Source organism: Geotrypetes seraphini, chromosome 5 (assembly GCF_902459505.1).
Source record: "Geotrypetes seraphini chromosome 5, aGeoSer1.1, whole genome shotgun sequence".
NCBI classification, from domain to species: Eukaryota; Metazoa; Chordata; class Amphibia; order Gymnophiona; family Dermophiidae; genus Geotrypetes; species Geotrypetes seraphini.
Window position 1 is genome coordinate 32883734 of NC_047088.1, and position 14578 is coordinate 32898311.

Consider the following 14578-nt stretch of genomic DNA (forward strand, 5'->3'; position numbering starts at 1 on the left):
GAAGGCGGGACAATCAGCGAATTACAAATGCATGAGGGGAAAGTTACAGAAGAAAAAAGGGTTGTAAGGGGAGAGAATGTAAGAGGGGTTGTAAGGGGAGGGAAAGTGAGAGGGGTGGGAATTGCATGAGAGATTGCTTCGGGATTGTAGGGGGAAAAAGCATAGTGAGCGTAGATCGGTCTGTTTAGGTGATGAATTTGTCAAACAGAGTGGTTTTGATTGATTTTCGGAATGCGTTGTAGGTCTGTCTGGTTTTGTTTATGTAGTTTCCCAGCCAGGATTGTTGTCTGTTAGCTTGGAACATGAAGGTTCTGTCAAGGAAGGATTTGTATTTGCAGCCAGTGATTTTAGGAGGTGAAGATATTTTTGTTTCTGGTTGGTCGTGTGGGGTTGTGCAGAGTGAAGTGTGTTTGCAAGTAGGAAGGTGCTAGGCCCCAGATTTGTTTGAAGCAGATGCATGCGAATTTGAACTGTATTCGCGCTTCCATTGGTAGCCAGTGCAGTTTTTTGTAGTATGGGCCCCTTTTTTCTATATTTATAATTTTCACAATAATTATCACAAGCATTAACTTGTTGCCGAAATACAAAGTCAGGCAGATTATTTCCAAAGCAAAAATGATTCCCAAACCATATTTAAAAAGAAACATAATTTAAAGAATTTTGTAATTTCATTATTCTTAAATTGTAACAATTGACCTCTTTCTTAGACCTCTAAAAAGAGAGAAAATGAGGAGAAACAAAAAGTAAAGAGGTAAGATCTCATCTTATATAATAAATTACATTATTATTGAAAAGGCTTAACGCTGCTGCCTTCAACTACGAATTAAGTTCTTAACGTCCCAAAAAATTCGAAGTTGCTCAGGAACATAGAAAAAATATTTAGTCCCAGCATATCTAATTAAACATGTACAGGGATAACTTAAAAGAAAAGTGGCTCCCAATTTTTTTACTTCCTGCCTCATGCTCGAAAATACTTTCCTACGATCCTGTGTTGTTTTTACCACATCTGGAAAAATCCATATCTTTTGGCCGAAGAAAGGATTTTGAGAAGAGCAAAAGTATAACCTCATTATTGCATTCAGGTCTTGCTCAAAAACAAAAGAAACAAGCAACGTACTCCTATACTCAATTTCTTCCTGAGAGCTCGCCAAGATCTGGGTTATATTATTTAAGTCAATAGGTTGCAGTCTCTCAGCTTGATTAGATTCAGTAACTTTATCCAGTTCTTAATATGTTCTATTAATTGGGGGAAACGAATCCAGGGAAAACTTCAGGTTCTCTATCAAGTATTTTTTAAACATGCCCAAAGGTGTAACAGTAAAAGCTTAAGGAAAATTTGGGATTCTTAAATTGAGCCTTCTATTGAAGTTCTCAATTTATTCCATCTTTCTCTCAGTGAAGATTTTTTTCTTTAGCAAAATGATCAGATATTTTCTGCAATGAAGCAATCTCTTTATCAATTTGATCAAATTTAGTTGTTGTTTCCAATTGTATATTTTGTACCGCTGCTGAGAGATTATCCAACTTACAATAACTGAGACTTCTGTAGCTGATTTAGTAACAGCCGCTTCGAGATTTTGGAGCACCATCCAAATGTTGTCCAATGTCACCTTCGAGGAACCGATTATCTCGGGTCCTTGCTTGATTGTAGACTTGGTGTCCTGGTCTGAAGGAGTCTCCCCACTGTGTGAACGCATCGGATCCTTCTGGTCTTCGGCACGTACGCTCTCTGCCTCTTCCTGTGTCGGATAAGGTGGCAAACGCACAGCCGGAGGGGATAAAGATATTTCAAGCCCCGAAGTGCCAGAGGCTCCTTCCTCGGGTGCAAATGCCGGGGTTATCCCTCTTAAAACAGATGGAGAGCTAGCCACGAAGCGTTCCATCGTGGCTTGTCGGGACGTGGAGGAGTCCGCCCGGAGAACACCCTTGCGCTTGGTGTGCGGGATAATAAATCCCAGCAGCCAGAACAGCGACGGACCGCTGGAAAGGTTATCGATTAGTAGGAAAATTGGCAGAAAACGACAGAGCGCTCTCTCAGGCAACTACCACGCCACCACCATCTTGTTTCCCCTCCTCAATAAGAGCCCCTTTTATCAGACTGCGCGCGAGGTTTTTAGCGCAAGCCGGCGTGGTAAATGCTCCCACGCTCATAGAATTCCCATGAGCATTGGAGCACTTACCTCGCCGGCCCACGCTAAAAACCTTGAGCGCAGCTTGATTAAAGGGGAAGGGGTGCATTTTAATGGATGCATTTAAAGGGGCCTTAAAGCATGGAAAAACCTATGTAAGGGTACGCTAAGGCCACTTTCTAACTCCGCTTAGTAAAAGTACCCCTAATTGACGAGGCTTACTTAGTAGTAAAAGTGGCAATATTCAGCTGGCCGCAATCAAATTTTTTTTAATTTTTAACTCTAACCACCAACAACTGATTAAACCCAGATAGGCATTGCCATCCGGGTGCCAGCACTGAATTTCTGAGTCTGGAGTAGCCATTGTCAATTACCTGTGTACCGCTTATATTCAGATCTGAAAATAGTATGAAGTTAAGTTTGGAGGGTAAGATGTTAGTCTCTCATGTTAAGATTGGGGCAAGAATGCTGTCTGTAGCAGGTGCCAAGCTCTGGAATGCGCTGCCCGGTATTCTGCGATTCTTTGACGGCCGACTGAACTTTAAGAAAATGTTGAGAACGCAATGATTTGTCAATGCCTTCATATGCTAATTTTCTATTAATGTTTTCCCGTCCAGTAAATGTTTTTGTGGGCTTTCGTCTTTCCATCTTGTAGGATGAATTTAAAAGAAGGTTTTAATAATGATATCGTTAGTTAATGTTTTATTGTGTTCGTCTTGTTGAAACCTGTTTCGCATTTTTTAAATATGTATGCATGTAATTTTGTAAACCGCACAGTTCTTATGCGGTATATAAATTTTTAAATAAATAAATAAATACTCAAATAGATATCCGGTTAGCACCAGACAGACTTTTTGCTGTCCTAACTTACATCCCCCCCCCTTTTATAAAACCATAGTGTGGCTTTAAGCGCCAGCTGCAGCAGAAACAGCTCCAACACTCATAAGAATTCTATTAGCATCGGCGCTATTACCACCGCGGCCAGCGCTAAAAACCGCTCTACGGTTTTGTAAAAAAAAAAAAAAAAAAGGGGGGGGGTTTAACCAGGCAGCTATTAGGGTAACATGGTGTCAGGTCAAAACCGCGGAAGACAAAGGTGCGCGCCGACAACTGAGCGCGGCGCGGAGGTGCGCGCTGAAGAAAATAACTGTTTTTAGGGGCTCCGACGGGGGTGTGTGTGGGGGGAACCCCCCCACTTTACTTTATACAGATCGTGCCACGTTGTGGGGGCGTTGTGGGGGGGTTTGGGGGGTTGTAACCCCTCACATTTTACTGAAAACTTCACTTTTTCCCTAAAAACAGGGAAAAAGTTAAGTTTACAGTATAATGAGGGGGGTTACAACCCCCCAAACCACCCACAACGCCGCCGCGATCTGTATTAAGTAAAGTGGGGGGGGGGCTCCCCAACAAAACCCCCCGTCGGAGCCCCTAAAAACTGTCATTTTCTTCGGCGCGCGCCTCCGTCTTGCGCTCAGTTGTCGACGCACGCCTTTGTCTTCCGCGGTTTTGTCTATGAACCGGGTAACACGGGGTGCTGGCTAACTCTGGCTCTACTCCTGTTCCATCCCGAACTGCCCTGGCGCTAGCTGTAGGGTAGACAATAAAAACTGGAATGTGATCTTTTCAGAGGCAATATGAGCGAAGGAACAGCAAAGGTGGTCCAAGGAGGAGAGACATCCAAGGGTGCAACCATAAATGTTTTCATGAAGCTGGACCCAACTTGGCCAGATTTCAGCCTAAGTTTTTATCAAGGGCCATCATCTTTAAAAAAAAAAAAATGCTATAAGGACACAACTTTGCATGCAAATGATCCTGGAATCCTCACACTTGTGCTCCTGTGAGGCGTGAGGTACAGAACCTGATGACCCTTGATAAAGGCTTATGCCATAACTTGGCCAATTCGGGACCAGCGTCAATAAAACATTTACGGTTGCACCCTCGGTTGTCCCTCCTCCATGGACCACTTGGCTGTTCCTTCGCTGGACTAGCCGGCGAGTGCCAAGGCAGTCAGAACAGATATCCAGCAGTACTCTCTGCTTAAGAATCGCTCGATATCTGCTCCCAGCCTGGTCAGCATGATTAAACGGACAGGAGTCTCGTCTGCCTTGTTATATCACAGCTGAATATCGACCACTTACATTTATAAGCTCAACTTTTTCTTGAATATTGGGCCCTTTGTCTATAAGGGACTCTCTTATCTTTCCCTCTGATAGTTCATCCAGCTAGTCGGTGACGCATTACAAGATCTTAAGCTACATCTGTGCTCTTTTTGTTTTCTTTTAATGCCGTCTTGGTTCTGCCAGCATCACAGAGCAGCAAGTCGTGCTGAGTGACCTTTTTCTAAGCACTAGTCCTCCCTAGGGAATTAAAATTGATTTTCATCTTCTTGGCATGTAAAGATTCCAAGCATGCCATTTGCCGCATTAACGATGAAGGTGTGCTTGCGCCAACAGCACGACGTGCAAAGCCAACAGCTTTATAAGTGCAGCAGAGGTGCTAGGTCAGGGGTGTCCAACCTGCGGCCCGAGGGCTGCATGCGGCCCAGTGAAGTATTTTGTGTGGCCCCGGTCGAGAGCAATGCAGTGTTTTCCTCTGATGCCCCCGGGTGTTTACTGTCTTCCCAGCTCCCTCCTCTGTCTTGCTGCAGCGTTTGCGCGGCCCCAGAAACAATTTTTTTGGGCCAATGCGGCCCAGGGAAGCCAAAAGGTTGGACGCCCCTGTGCTAGGAGGACCGGTGTCAGGATCAGGGTATCATTTGGCTTCCCAAGATGTAGGCTAAAAATTTGGGGCTTTGCTTGCAAATAGATCTCTGCCATCACACTTACTCACAGTGGTTGTCTCTGGTAAAGTTGGCTTGATTATGCCCGTGTGAATCACGTTTGCTAAGATCATTTTCTCCAAGTTTCCACGTTTGCGTTGCTGACCTTTCCCATAGAAGCACTGAAAGCTGAAACCAGCCCTGTGCATGGATTAAGATGTGGGAATCAGTGGCTTGAACTACACACTTCTCGTGCCAAATCTGAGAGCTTATTCCGAGCTGGGCACTTTACGAAAATATATTTAAATCACCTTCGTTCTTATGTAACTGTACTTTGCAAGATCAGGTCATTTTATTATTTATTTATTGGGATTTTAGAAATGGCACTGGAGAAGATGAACTATTCTTGCAATTTTTAGTGGACTGTATGTCTCATTCTCCACACATTAGTGCCTCTTCCAAGCAAACGCATCTATAGCACCCACAGCCCATCCCTCTTACCTATCCCAAGCCCTCTCCTACTTCATCTATGTCTAAGTACCCTGACTAACCGGGGGTGGGGGGGAGAAAAAAAAGCTTTTAAGAAGCGACATCCCTGTTCCCTCTCGTTACTCCCTTTCCCCCTCCCCTTCCTTTTATTTTTATTTATCATTGTAATTAAAACTTCCCTAAAACCTCTCGTTTCCAATCAGTCCTAATTTATCATAGTTTTAGGTCTACCCTCTTTTTATTTTACCCCACCTAAATCAAAAATTATATTAGACCTTTCTAATTTTTAATATTGTACACCGCCCAGATACATGTGATGGTCAGTATATCAAGCCATGAATAAACTTGAAACTTGTCACAATTCAGCAAATCCTATTGGCTGTCTCCTAGACTTCCATGTACATCACCTGCTAGAGTGACACTTTGTGTAAGGCCACCTAATAATGGGAAGTCTTTGGTGGCACCAAACTTTGTGCTGTGTCCTCCATTGTGACTCATAACTGCAGTTTTGTTAAAAAAAATATCCAATAGCCGAGTAGGAAGCCGAGAGACCTCCTCTAAGACCTCTGGGTGATGTAGGTGTAGGCCTGGCCCCCACCACTCCAGACCAAGAACTCCTGGTGGCCACAGCAGTGGACCCTCTCATCTCTTCCTTCACCCTTCCCTCCCAACCTCCCTCATTGTTGCTCCCATCATGCCACCCCAGAAGCAGGATGATGATTATGGTTTTGAGAAAGGTTTGAAAAAATTCCTGCAGGAAAAGTCCATAGTCTGTTATTAAGATACGAGGGAGGCCTCTGATTACCCCGAATCAGTAGCATGGAATGTTGCTACTCTTTGGGGTTCCGGAATCTTATGTTACTCTTTGGGATTCCGGAATCTTGCTATTCTTTAGGATTCTGAATGAAATGTGCTACACTTTTTGGGTTTTGGCCAGGTACTAGTGACCTGGATTGGTCTACTGGGAACGGGCTACTGGGCTTGATGGACCATTGGTCTGACCCAGTAAGGCTATTCTTATGTTCTTATTATCAGGAGCTGGTGGCGGTCTCTGAAATAGAAGAGGTACCTGACATTCTGCTTCTGCTATTAGCTGTCCCTTAAGAAGTTGATGTAACATCCCCCTTGGCATCTTGGGGTACAAAGTATGTTTCTGCTGCAATATTATTGTTATCATGATCAGCCGCTAATTGCCTTCATTTGCTGCAAGTTGCTACAGGGCAAATAGCTCCTCCGAGGTCCATCACTGTGTTTTGAAACGCTCCGAAGATAAACTATAGCAAATCAACTGTAATGGTTTGTCTGTCGGTGCTGCAAACCATAGTGATCAATTAGTGCCCATCACAAAAGCTTTTTTAGACTCCAGCAGCAATTAAAACCACACTCATCTCCACAAAGCAGTACTTTAATGACTCATCTATTAGACTTTGATATAACGCACGCTCAATAGCACGCACGTCTATTCGCATCTCTCAGTGTATGAGGAAATTACGGTGCCGCTGGTAAATGGGATCCATTGAACTATAACATATAAACCATGCCAAAGTCTGAAATGGCCCAGTCTCGATGCTCTTTTGGTAGACCCGTATAAATGCCCCCCCCTCCCTTGATATTTAAACACCATGGTCAGTGTTGAAGGCAAATGGCCTCATCATTTAATGGTATACCCCAATTTTCAACAGTAGTCGGTACCTGGTTATAGGCGCTGAATATCTGGGTATAACCTGCCCCAATGGAGCTCTTCTGGGTGTGCAATAGGTATGTATTATATACTTTGTGCTTACAATATTACCATTCTCTTTTCCCTTTTTACTTTTTATCTATTCCATCTTTCTACCTTTTTTCTATATATATCCTTTATACTGTTTTATAAATAGCATCACTTATCAGACACTTTGAGAATTATATAAAGAATATATATATGTATTTATTATTTATTTTTTCTTCTTCTCCTTTCATACTCTTGTAAAATTTGATTATTTTAACACTTAATTTTTTTAAATATTTTGGTTTTAAATATTGTGCTTATATTCATTAGGACCCCTGATGAAGATTATACGAAACACGGACCGTGTTGGGTCCCTTGCCTAGAAAGAGGTTTTTAATTTATGATTTACTTGTTATAAATAAAGTCTGCCTGCATCGTGTACAAGGTCTGCAGTCTGTTTTGTTTGCTTTGGATTGTTTTTTACTGCAGACAGTTGGACCTCTGACTCCTATTTTTGGTTGTGTTTGCTCTTCTGGGTGTGGCCAATATTCAGTGTCGATACCCATAATAATTACCTGGGAAATATCAGTGGTGCCCAAATATGTTCCAGCTCTGTCTTATCTCCATACCCAAACTGCTCGGGCAATGTCCAGATTTCCAGTGGCTCCATCTGAATAAAGCTTCTGAAAATTAGTGGCTAGCCCCTGTGGGAAGTCCTTATCCAAGAAGGAGCTGCATCTATTTATTTATTCAATTTTCTAGACCCTTCTCCCAGAGGAGCTCAGAACAGTTTACATTAATTTATTCAGGTACTCAAGCAATTTTCCCCGTCAGTCCTAGTGGGCTCACAATCTATCTAATGTACCTGGGGCAGTGGGCGCTTGCGCACTCAGACCTGCGTGATCTGTAATCCCTGATCCGTGATCTGTAGGTCTGTGGCCAGAGTGCGTATGCGGCGGCTACACAAAGCGGGAGAAACAGACTCGAGCGCTGTGGCCGACTCACGATGGGAGGATGCGCCGCAGCAAAGTGCTGCACAGGTCCTGGAGGGGGAGAGACTTATCGCTTCTGCACCGGTACAAACATCCCTCCAGCGTTGGCAGTCACTGCACGTTAAACAGGCTAGCTTCGGCCTTTCTCCTGCAGTTGAGTCCCTCTGCCGCGTCACTAATGATGTCATCAATGACGCGACAGAGATACTCAACGGCAGAAGAAAGCCGAAGCTGCCTGTTTAGCGTGCTGCGGTTGCCAACGCTGAAGGGAGGTTTGATATTAAAGTCATCTTGCTGGGAGGGTCGCAGAGTCAGCGGGGGTTGGGCTGGGAGGGGAGAGAAGCGTCTGCCTCAGGCAGCAGCAGCGTTTACAATTCGCTGCTGTTGCTGGCTTCAGGCCTTCCTCTCTGGCCGGTCCTGCCTACTTCCTGTTTTCATGAAGACAGGACCGGCCAGAGAGAAAGACCCTGAAAGCCAGCAACAGCAATGAATTGTGAATGCTGCTGCTGACCAATGAAGTAGTTAAATGAGGAAAGGGAGCAGAGGGGGAGAGAATGGCTTGGAGGGAAGGAGGAAGGTATGACAGACCAAGGGAAAAGGAAGGAGGAGATGGAGAGAGGCCATATGGGACAGAGAGAGAGGGGGCGGACACTGGATGGAAAGAGAAGAGAGGGCAGTGAATGGAAGGGGCAACATAGAGGGTGAACAGTATTCTAGCACCCGTTAATGTAACGGGCTTAATGACTAGTGTTTTATTAAATTTGTATTGTTTGTATGAATGTTATTACTATTTTATGATTTGTTAAGTTTCTATTGTGAGTAAATGCAGAGGTGTTGCTAGAACTGAATGGGTTTTGACGGACCCCTGTCACACCTTCTTGCCTGGAATGCTCTCCCTAAGGAAGTGGTGGAGAAGAAAAGTAGTGACGGAATTCAAAAAGGAGTGGGATAAACACAGAGGATCTTTAATTAGAACATGAATGGTATAAATTAAAGAACTACAGTAAGACCAGTACTGGGCAGACTTGCACCGCCTGTGGCCCATATGTGGTGATTCATTTTAGGATGGACTGGGGAGGGTATCAATGGGAACTCCAGTAAGTTTCAAGTTTTATTAAAATTTTGATGTATCGCAATATCATTAATTCAAAGCGATTTACAATTAAAAACGGGGTCTTAATTATTAACTAAAGCCAACATAAACGGACCTGACGTACCAATACATAAGGAAGTCGGGAGAATTACAATAAGTATAGTAAGGGATGGTGTCAGGTCAAAGGCGCGCCCAGACAATTGAGCGCAGCGCGTGCCGCCGCACCGCTCTAAATTACTGTTTTTAGTGCTCCGACGGGGGGGGGCATGGGGGGAACCCCCCCACTTTACTTAATAGACATCGTGCCGTGTTGTGGGGGTGTGGGGGGTTGTAACCCCCCACATGTTACTGAAAACTTAACTTTTTCCATGTTTTTAGGGAAAAAGTTCAGTTTACAGTAAAATGTGAAGGGTTACAACCCCCCAAACCCCCCATAACGCCGGCGCGATGTCTAATAAGTAAACTGGGGGGGTTCCCCAACAAAACCCCCCGTCGGAACCCCTAAAAACTGTAATTTAGAGCGGCGCGGCGGCGCGCGCTGCGCTCAATTGTCGGCGCGCGCTTTTGTCTTTCGTGCCATTGTCTATGAACCGTAAAGGATACATACAAGGAAAATACAAATGGAGGGTAAGAAAGTTTTAAAAGTATTTATAAAAGTAGAGTAGAAAATTAAGAACTTTTTTTTTTTTTTTTTTTTGGAACATCAGGATGTTACTGGACAGACTTTACGGTAGGTATCCTGCAAATAATGGGATGTTTGGATAGGCTGGAGCGAGCTTGGACGGCAACTCCAGCAGTTGGAACCTAGGACAGTACCAGTGGATTTTACGGTGTATTGCTCAGAAATATCAAAGGAAAAAGACAAGTTAATGTAATCATGAATTTATAATGTGTATAACTAGCGAGCAGACTGAATGAACCATTCAGGAACTTTATCTGCCGTAATTTGCTAAGGGGTCCTTTTATTAAGGCACGCTAATTGATTTAGCACGCACTAACGATTAGCATGCGCTAAAAGCAAACGCGTCCATAGAATATAATGGGCGCGTTAGCATTTAGCACGCGCTAAATCGGCTAGCATGCCTTAGTAAAAGAGGGAGTATGTTACTATGTTTTCCCAAGGTGGGGGTAGGGGGGGGGGAATAGCTTGAAGTAAGGTGTACTGCTTTCCAGAAGGAATACTTCTGGGAGGAAGGGAACATCTTCAGAGCTCCAGTAAACCTTGCAAAAGGACAGCACGGTCCAGCGCTATATGGAAAACTTATCAAAATTATAGAAATAGAAACTGAAATGGAAGATATCAGCGAAGCACATTTCCCAGCAGTGACATATTACAATAAATAAATATTAATTTTCTGTTCAATTAAATTTGCATTGTTACTTTGACTGGTATTAGTATTTTTCTGTTTTTAAATTGCCCATTTTGTCTCTCTTGACTAGATTGTAAGCTCTTTTGAGCAGGGACTCTTTCTTCTGTGTTTTGATGTACAGCGCTGCGTATCTCTGGCTGTGCTATAGAAATAATTACTAGTAGTACCTTTCGAAAGAAAACATAATGGTATTAATATTTTATATGTTGCTAAGTTTGTGTTGTGTGAATGGTTTTAATATTTAATATTTTTAAGTTTCTATTGTCAGAATGAATTGTATTAATATTTTTTTGGGGGGGTTTATTGCTTTGTACTTAATATTGGAACTCACGTTAAGGTAAGGCAAGAAATACATGCAAATAAATTTGGGAAATAAATATGATAATAATCTTCTCATATACCTAGGTAAGAGAAATCTCCGAATTAACTTCTACAGAAGTAAAGTCAAAATCTTATACCAGCTATTTATTATTTTACTAGGATTTTTCTTAGCACGTGGATTAATTTCATTGTAGCTGCTATTATCTGAACAGTGGGCAGCACTAAAGCTGTCGTTAATTTTTAACAGCACATTAGCTAGAATCATGTCAAAATCTGACACTACCACAAGTCACTTTTCCACTTTCATATTCTGCTAATAGAAAACCAACAAATTAGCTGGGCTGGGATGATGCCTTTATTAAGCTAATGAGTGTTTTACGATGCATACTGCTGGGAGTATTAAAATCCCTTCTTTGGCCAATCAATATACTGCAGTGACACAACCTTAGGTAGTTTCCTGATTCTCTCCTTGCTCTCTGCATCTCAGATCGGTCTCGCTGTGCCATTGCAGTATGGCTATTGGTTATCAACCCCCCAATTTTATAACCGGCGCTACAAATTGCGTGCACAATTTAATTGACCAATGAGCCAATTAGTAATGATAATTGGGTTCTATTAATTATTGGTGCTAATTGGAATCAATTAAAAGTACGTGTGCATACTTATGTCCCCAGATCTGTGTGTAAATTGGATTCTCAGTCCCGAAAAGGGGGCATGGCCTTGCTGGGTCGGGGCATTCCTGTAAATTATGCATGCTCTTATAGAATAAAGGGGATCGGTGCCTAATTTAGGCAGGGTTTAGTCAGTGTAACTGGTCACTCCTAAAGTGGCACTCCTTGGTGCCAGGCGCTATTCTATAAACTTTGAGCGCTGATTATAGAATTTTAGGCACGTTTTTTAAGTTGATGCCAATTTTTCAGCGTTATTTAAAAATTCAGTCCTAAATGCTTATTAAATGATTCTAAAATACATATAATGGCAATTATAGTAAACGAGAAAACTGCAAGTGTTATTTTAAAGAGAAGATGGTTAAGAGTATGTGAAAAAAATACCTGACACAATTCATATCACAGTGAAAAAATAAATAACATATATAATTAACCAGTTTAAGTGTGTAGGAAAACACGCGTAGGGGAATTCTATTATGGCTGTTAAAATTTGGGCATGTGCCCAATTTCCGTGCACAATTCAATTGAGGAAGGAGCAAATAACTGGGCACTACAAATCAATTATTGGCGCTAACTGGCAACAATTTGGATATATGAGAAATTGCTAAGCTCTATTCTGCGTGGGGGTGCTGAAAAGTTCTCAGCCCAAACAACCAGCTTCCTAAATTCTGAGCGTTAGTTTGCTACTGTTGCTGAAAAGAGTGTTGTCTTATTTAAGTGCCAATTTACAAAAACGAAATTCTATATTTTTGACATTGTTTCAGATCATTGATTGAACCATATCCACATCATTCTCTTCTAGGTTGAGCTGAGAACCTTTCAGCACCCCGTGGTAGTGTGAAGAGTTTCAGTCTCTGGTAACCACAGCTGAGATTGTGATGTCATAATGCCTCATTCCACCAATAAGAGCCAATTTCATCAGTGATGTCACAGTGGCTTGATTGTCCTACACTTGGCTCAGGCTCACTTTTATTACATGCGAGAGGGTGCTGAAAAGTTGTCAGCCCAAGCAACCAACTTCCTAAATTCTGAGCGTTAGTTTGCCACTGTAGCTGAAAAGAGTGTTATCGTATTTCATTAAGGGCTCCTTTTATGAAGGTGCGCTAGCGGTTTTAGCGCGTGCTACATTGCCGCATGCGCTACAGGCTAATGCCTCCATAGAGCTTGCGTTAGTATTTTTCATGTAATCTTCAGCGCATGCTAAAACCACTAACGCACCTTAGTCAAAGGCGCCCTAAGTGCCAATTTGACATTGTTTCAGATCATTGATTGAATTGTGTCCATGTTATTCTCTTCTCTTTGGGCTGACAACTTTTTAGCACCCACTTGTATAAAGACAGGCATGCAAATTCTTTAGTGCACAGCTGAAAAGGGGGTGTGGCAATGGGAGGGGCATAAGTAGCTCAAGGGCATTCACTAAAGATGCGTATACCATTATAGAATTTGGGAGATTCATGCCTATTTTAGGCATGGGGATTTACATCAGGATTCAGTTGGTGTAAATCCTCACACCTAGAAGTTGGGTGCAGATCCCAGCACTGTACACTTCTCCCTCAGTATTCACAGGGGTAGGGTGCAGAGCCGAACCGCGAAGTGTGAAAAATCGCGAATAAGTTTTCAGCCGGCTCTGACCCACCCCTGCCTCATTCTGGACCTTCTCGCCTCCCTCCTGGCATCCCAGATCTTACCTAGTGGTCTAGCGGGCTTTCGGGGCAGGAGTGATCTACGGGAACTCACGGCAGCCATTTTTTATGAGTGATCTGCACGGGGCAGGAGCGTAGGAAGATCGCTCCTGCCCCAAAAGCCCGCTAGACCACTAGGTAAAGTCTGGGATGCCGGGAGGGAGGCAGGGAAGGTCCAGAATTAGCTTTATTTAAAAAAATAAAATATCACGAATAACCGAATCCGCAGGTACTGAAATTATGGATTCGTAGGGAGAAGTGGCTATTCTATAAATGGTGCCCAATTCAGAGCACCATTTATTTATTTTAAAAATTTCTATACTGACAAAAAATCTCAGCGGATAAGGTGGACTTAACGCAGGAGCACTTCACACTATCTTAAAGAGGAGGTGGCAAGTGCTTACTGTTGTGTTTTGTTTTTTTTTTGCAAGTCCAAAGCGCCAATGGACCAATTAGCTCAGGATCTGCATAAAACAAACAAAAAAAGACCAACCCCTTAATATAGTTCCAAGTTTATTAAAATTTTGATAAAATGCCAGTCATAAATTCTACTATTAGCTTATAATACAATGGCCAATATATAATGGTAATGCCAACCCTCTCAAATCCGCTGGATATAATGAACAAACTGGGTTGGAGTATCAAAAGTGTATATTTCTTCAATAGGATACCTATTGAAGGATATATATTTCTTCAATAGGGTATCCTATTGAAGAAATATACACTTTTGATACTCCAACCCAGTTTGTTCATTATATCCAGTCATAAATTCTAAGCATTGTACAATAAAATATAATGGGGAAACAATTAAGTGGCTAATTAAAAACAATACAGACATAACTTACAATAAAAAACAATACATACTGACATAACATATGGTGAAAACAAGAGGAGAATAGGGAGAATTACAATATTTAAAGGAAAGAAAACATGTGAAGGTAAAAACGAAAGGAAGAGGGGGAGCACACAGAAATCAAAATAGAGGAGAGTAATCAGAGGACAAGAATAGCTTTCGTAATCCGGGACTGAGTCAGCTTACATAGGCGTCTTTGAAGAGGAAGCATTTTAAACGTCCCTTGAATTTATCTAGATTGTTTTCTGCCCTTATTTGGGGCTGGAAGAGAATTCCAGATTGAAGGAGCAGTAACGGCAAAAGATGTATCCCGACGAGTACGGATAATCTTTAAAGAAGGAACATACAAAAGATTCTGAGTAGTGAATCTTAGTGTTCTGGACGAGTCATGTGGGATAAGAAGCTTGTGGATGAAAGCAGGTTCTTTAGTATTTTGGGCTTTGAAGGTAAGAACGGCGATTTTATATGTAATTCTGTGCGGAATTGGTAGCCAATGAGCATTCTTAAGCAGAGGC